Below are 6,747 nucleotides of genomic sequence, written 5' to 3'. Positions count from 1 at the left end.
GGTGTTGGGAAAATTGGACAGCCACATGCAGAAGAATGAAACTGGACCATTTCCTAACACTATACATAAAAATAGACTCAAAATGGCTGAAAGACCTAAATGTGAGGAATCCTTCAAAATCCTAGAGAATACAGGCAACAACCTCTGTGACCTTGACCGCAGCAACTTCTTTCTCGACACGTCTCCAAAAGCAGGGGAAACAAAGGCAAAAATGAATTATTGGGACTTCATCAAGATAAAAAGCTTTTGCACAGCAAAGGAAATAGTCAACAAAACCAAAAGACAGCCAGCAGAATGGGAGAAGATATTTGCAAATGACATATCAGATAAAGGGCTAGTATCCAAAATCTATTAAGAACTTAACAAACTCAACACCTAAGGAACAAATAATTCAATCAAGAAATCGGTAGAAGACATGAACAGACATTTCTCCAAAGAAGACATACAAATGGCCAACAGACACATGAAAAAATGCTCAACATCATTTGGCATCAGGGAAATCCAAATCAAAACCTCAATGAGATACCACCTCACACCAGTCAGAATGGCTAAAATTAACAAGTCAGGAAACGACAGATTTTGGCAAGGATGCAGAGAAAGGGGAACCCTCTTATACTGTTGGTGGGAATGCAAGCTGTTTCAGCCACTCTGGAAAACAGTATGGAGGTTCCTCAAGAAGTTAAAAATAGAGCTACCCTACAACCCAGCAATTGCACTACTGGGTATTTACCCCAAAGATACAAATGTAGTGACCCGAACGGGCACTGCACCCCAATGTTTATAGCAGCAATGTTCACAATAGAAAACTATGGAAAGAGCCCTGATGTCCATCGACAGATGAATGGATAAAGAAGATGTGATATATATATATATTGGAATACTATTCAGCCATCAAAAAAAAAGAAAACTTGCCATTTGCAGTTATGTGGATGGAACTAGAGGGCATTATGCTAAGCGAAATAAGTCAGTCAGAGAAAGACAATTATCATACGGAATTTAAGAAACAGGATCATAGGGGAAGAGAGGAAAAAGTATATAAACAAGACAAAATCAGTGAGTGAGACAAATCATAAGAGACTCTTAATCATAGGAAACAAACTGAGGGTTGCTGGAGGTGAGAGGGTTAAGAAGGGATGGGGTAACTGCATGATGGGCACTAAGGGCATGTGATGTAATGAGCACTGGGTATTATATAAGACTGATGAATCACTGACCTCTACCTCTGAAACCAATAATACATTATATGCTAATTGAATTTAAAAAAAGAGACAAGATCTATTTCCCCATTTATGATATCACATGTCTTAAAGCCTTTCATGATTTCAATAAATGCAGGTGTCTCCTCAGAACTTTCTTCATGGCTTCTTTCACTTCTTTATTCCTCAAACTGTAGATGATGGGTAACATCAGGGTTACCACTCCATAAAATAGCCCGATGATCTCATCAGAAGTGTTTGTGTCCTTTGACTTGGGCTTCATGTACATAAAAAGGCTGAACCATAGAACAAGATAACCACAGTCAGGTGGGCTGAACAGGTAGCAAAAGTTTTCTTTCTCCCCTCAGCAGAATTAATTCTCAGGATGGAAGAGAGGATAAAAACGTAGGAGATGAAAATTAACAGTAGGGGAAATCACCTTTCATGATTTCAATAAATCATGATGAAAGGAGATGAAAAGGAGATGAAAATTAACAGTAGGGGAATCACCAATATAACAATATTTGCCATTGTCATGATTATCACATTGATGGTGATATCTGAGCAGATGAGTTTAAGAAGGGCCAGTAACTCACAGGTAAGATGGTCGATGACATTATTCCCACAGAATGGCAATATCATTGTCATGACTGTTTGCAATAGGGAGGTCAGATAGCCTATGATCCAGGACCATGCAGCCATGTGCACATAAAGCATTCTGTTCATGATGATGGGGTACCTCAGTGGGTTGCAGATGGCCACATACCGATCATAGGCCATCACAGCCAAGAGGACACACTCAGTGCAACCCAACCCAAGGGAGACAACCATCTGCAGAGCACAGCCAATGAAGGAGATGGATTTTGTCTCAGAGCTAAATATGATGAGCATCAGAGGAATGGACGATGATGTATAACAGATGTCCAGGAATGAGAGGTTTCCAAGGAAGAAGTACATGGGGGTGTGGAGGTGAGAATCCAGTATGCTGATAATAATGAGGAGGCTATTTCCCAGCAGAATTATCACATACATGATGAGGCAGAGCATGAAAAGGAAAAACTGGAGCACTGGGTATTGGGAAAGTCCCACCAGAATGAATTCGGTCACAGGTGAGTAATTCCCCATCTTCGCAAGTTCCATGTCACTTTCAGTGTTTAGAAAAGGAGAAGACTCAGGGAAATTTAAATTTATAATGTAGATTTTTAGTACACCTTCACTTCCAATATTGCATTTGATTCATCTTGAAACACTCCTAAGAATCAAAAGAGGAGGGATATGATATTTATTTTATTCATGATGGATGGTAGTAAGGCTTTGGAGAAACCCAGAACATCTGAGGACTACACAGCAACATAGTCAAGGCTATTAATACTCCAAAAATTCTACTGGAAAGTGCCAAATAAAATTTAGGACAAACTGCTTTCAAATGTAGATATATAAGGATATCTTTATTAATGGAAAATTTTAAATTAAAGCTGTTCTGATGAAGCTGGTCTCTATTTAAAAGATTATGTAGACTGGGTGTTATACGAAAACAATGAAACGTGGATCACTACATCAAAAACTACTGATGTATTGTATGGTGACTAACATAACAGAATAAAATAAAAAAAATTAAAAAAAAAGATTATGTAGATCTAGCATCATATCATTTAACCTGGGTATAACTTTAGTAAACTGTTTATTTTTTCAGGGTCTTAGCTCATAGTAAACTGGGAAAAAGCAATAATTATTAGTTAAGTTGTCATTAGAATCAACTTAGATAAAATCTGTTAGGCACCTACAACAATGGGTGGTTCCAACATGGCATATATATAATATATAATTATATTTACTCTATGTAATATAGTATATTACATAATACATATATACACACAAAGATGAAAGAGCAATGTCTTTCTCTCTGTTCAAAAAAGGTCCCAGATGAAGGAAGCCTTTTATCAGAATTTAGGTCAAAACAAGAGAAAACGGAAACAGTAAGTTTACCAGAAACACCAAATCAACCCGTCAGGTGGGCCTATCTGAACTTCTTCAGTTACCTTTGCTTTCACTTTTGCCATTTCTTCTGCTATGGTGGTGTCAAGGGAGGTTTTGTTTCCTCATGATCTTCAGCAACTGCACAAAAAATATTTTAATAGGAAAATATAATCCTGTAAAACAATGTGCTTCCTATGCAACACAACTTCAAGAAAAGTCCTCTAGCTTCTCCACCAATCACATTGTTACCCCTTGATTCTTCTGTAGAAATTTTGGAGGCACCACTAACACCCTAAATGCTCTGCAGAGGCCATGCTATTTCTTTCAGTCTCCCCATAATACTATACTCTTTATGCATTTTTTAATTTAAAGATTTTATTTATTTATTTGAGAGAGAGCACGTGAGAGATAGCATGAGTGGGGGAAGGGGTAGAGGAAGAGGGAGAAGCAGGATAGGGCCTCGATCCCAGGACCCCCAGATTATGACCTGAGCCGAAGGCAGATGCTTAACCGGCTGAGCCACCTAGGCTCCCCTCTTATGCATTTGTACATGTTGCTTTCTTAAGCTAGAATGACCCCTCCTAACTTAGACTTCACCTTTTCTAGGAGAACAGTCTCACCTCCTCTTGTGAGGAGGATGACCCTTGTAAGTACTGTCACAGCACTCTGTACTTAATGTCTCTCATAGAATCCTTTGTTTATTCATCTACACAGCTCATACTCTGCTTTATGTACTATCGTAGGTAATAGAGATCCCATTATGAGAACTTGGTTTTCAAAATGGAGCTGGATGCAGAATGCTTATGAGAGTTATTTTAAGCTTATTTCAAGCTGAAAATATTGTTTAAAATTGTTAAAAATTGTTTCTTTTTCAAGAAACAATGTCTGTGCTATATGACATGTTTCAATGTGAAAAAATACGGAATATTTTACAAAAACATTTTATCAAACTAAAATAGCCTGTTATTCCAAATTGTCAAGGATAGAAGAAAACTATGATCAGTATTATTTATGCATATATTTAAGAATCATCAATAAAGTACATCCAAACTGTATACTAAAGTGATATAATTTATTTCATGAATTAGTGGAAGTCCAAATTAATATTTGAAAATCTATCAATATAATACACTAAACAATTAGGCAAAAAAACAAAACACATGTTCATCTAATAAGATGCCAGAAAGTATTTGATAAAATACCATACTCAGTAAAATCTCTTAGAAATCTAGATATGGGATGATACATAATTAATATAATAAAGATCATCTCTATCAAATCATTGGGCCACATAATTCAAAATGGTGAAACTCTGGAGTGTATTTGTAAAAGTTGTCAAAGATTGGTATTAGCACTATTATTATTATTCAACATTTTTTCTTCTGAATGATCCACCAAATAGAAATAATAAGAGAAATAAATGATATTTATTTATTGATATTTTATTGCATGTCCTTTCATGTTTCAAATTTGATCAGGATTTGAACAGTTGCAGCAATTTTTCTTTTAGGTTGCTGGAAGTCTGGTTTGTGTTGATCATGGGTCATTCTATATTCATGAGATGGCATACCTTCATATGTTATACAACCAATAAAAATTGTAATCTTGGAGAAGAGTAAAGGGAAAGGAAGATGCTCATGGTATAATGTTACATTAAAATAGGAAGCATATAGCAGTATAAATGATTACAATTTGTATATATGTGGCTGAAAAAAAGCCACAGCAAAATGTTAACTAGTTTTCTCTGAAATGCATTTGGAAGCATTATTAATATTCTTAATTTTTCTTCATTTCCCCAAATTTTCAAAACATGAAGCATATATATTTTATGACTGTAAAAGTCAGTAGTTTAAAAATCTTCAACAATATACTAGCAAACTGAATGCAACAATACATTAAAAAAATAATTCACCACAATCAAGTGGAATTTATTCCCAGTATGCAAGGGTGTTTCAATATTCACAAAACAATCAATGTGATACATCACATCAATACAAGAAAGGATAAAAACCATATGATCATTTCAGCAGATGTAGAAAAAGCACTTGACAAAGTAAACATCCATTCATGACAAAAACCCTCAACAAAGTAGGTGTAGAGGGAACATATCTCAACATAATAATGGCTACTTATGAAAAACCCACAGCTAACATCATCCTTAATGGGGGAAAACTGAAAGCTTTTCCCCTAAGATCAGGAACAAGACAAGAATGTACACTGTCATCATTTTTATTCAACACAGTACTGGAAATCCTAGCCAAGGCAATTACACAACAAAAAATAAAAGGCGTTCAAATTGGTAAAGGGGAAGTAAAACTTCCACTTTTTGCAGATGACATGATACCATATACAGAAAACCCTAAAGACTCTACCAAAAACTACTAGAATTGATAAATGAATTCAGTAAAGTCACAGGATACAAAATCAATATACAGAGATCTGTTGCATTTCTACATACCAATAATGAAGCACCAGAAAGAGAATTTAAGAAAACAATCCCATTTACAATTCCACCAAAAATAATAAAGTACCTAGGAATAAACTTAACCAAAGAGGTGAAAGACCTATACTCTGAAAACTATAAAACACTGATGAAAGAAATTGAAGATGACACAAAGAAATGGGAAGATATTCCATGCTCATGGATTGGAAGAACAAATATTGTTAAAATGTCTATACTACCCAAAGGTATCTACACATTTAATGCAATCCCTATCAAATACCAGCAGCATTTTTCACAGAGCTAGAACAAACAATACTAAAATTTGTATGGAACCACAAAAGACCTTGAATAGCCAAAGCAACATTGAAAAAAAAATGCAAAGCCAGAGGCATCACAATTCCGGACTTCCAGTTATTTATTATAGGCTGTAGTCATCAAGACAGTACGGTACTGGCACAAAAACAGATACACAGATCAATAGAACAGAATAGAAATCCCAGAAGTGCACCCACAAATATATGGTTAATCAGTCTTTGATGAAACATGAAAGAATATGCAATGGGAAAAAGTCTCTTCAACAAATGAAATAAACTTAACCAAAGTTCAGTTGGGAAAACCGGACAGCTACATGCAAAAGAATGAAATTGGACTACTTTTTTTTTACAGCATACATGAAAATAACCTCAAAATAGATTAAAAATCTAAATATGAGACATGAAACCATAAATTTCTGGCAGTAATTTCTGTGACATCAGCTGTAGCAACATTTTTCTAAATATGTCTCCTGAGGCAAGGGAAATAAAAACAAAAATAAACATTTGGGACTACATCAAAATTAAAAGCTGCTCCACAGTGAAGGAAGCAATCAGCAAAACTAAATGAAAACCTACCAAATGGGAGAAGATATTTGGAAATGGCATATCTAATAAAGGGTTAGTATCCAAAATGTATAAAGAACCTATACAACTCAGCACCCAAAAAAATAATCCAATTTAAAAATGAGAAGACATGAACAGACATTTCTCCAAAGAAGACATCCAGATAGCCAACAGACACATGAAAAGGTGCTCAACATCACTCATCAGGAGGGAAATGCAAATCTAAACCACAATGAGATATTACCTCATACCA

General features: G+C 35.4%; 1 pseudogene; it reads right to left on the bottom strand.

Annotated features, from left to right (window-relative positions):
* Positions 1–1,314: 1,314 nt before the first annotated feature.
* LOC118547778 (olfactory receptor 13D1-like) lies at positions 1,315–2,336 on the bottom strand (annotated as a pseudogene).
* Between the last annotated feature and the right edge of the window lie 4,411 nt (positions 2,337–6,747).

This window comes from Halichoerus grypus, chromosome 14 (genome assembly GCF_964656455.1).
Source record: "Halichoerus grypus chromosome 14, mHalGry1.hap1.1, whole genome shotgun sequence".
Classification (NCBI taxonomy): Eukaryota; Metazoa; Chordata; class Mammalia; order Carnivora; family Phocidae; genus Halichoerus; species Halichoerus grypus.
Note: the sequence above shows the minus strand (reverse complement) of the source record. Positions and strands in the feature narration are given on the sequence as shown.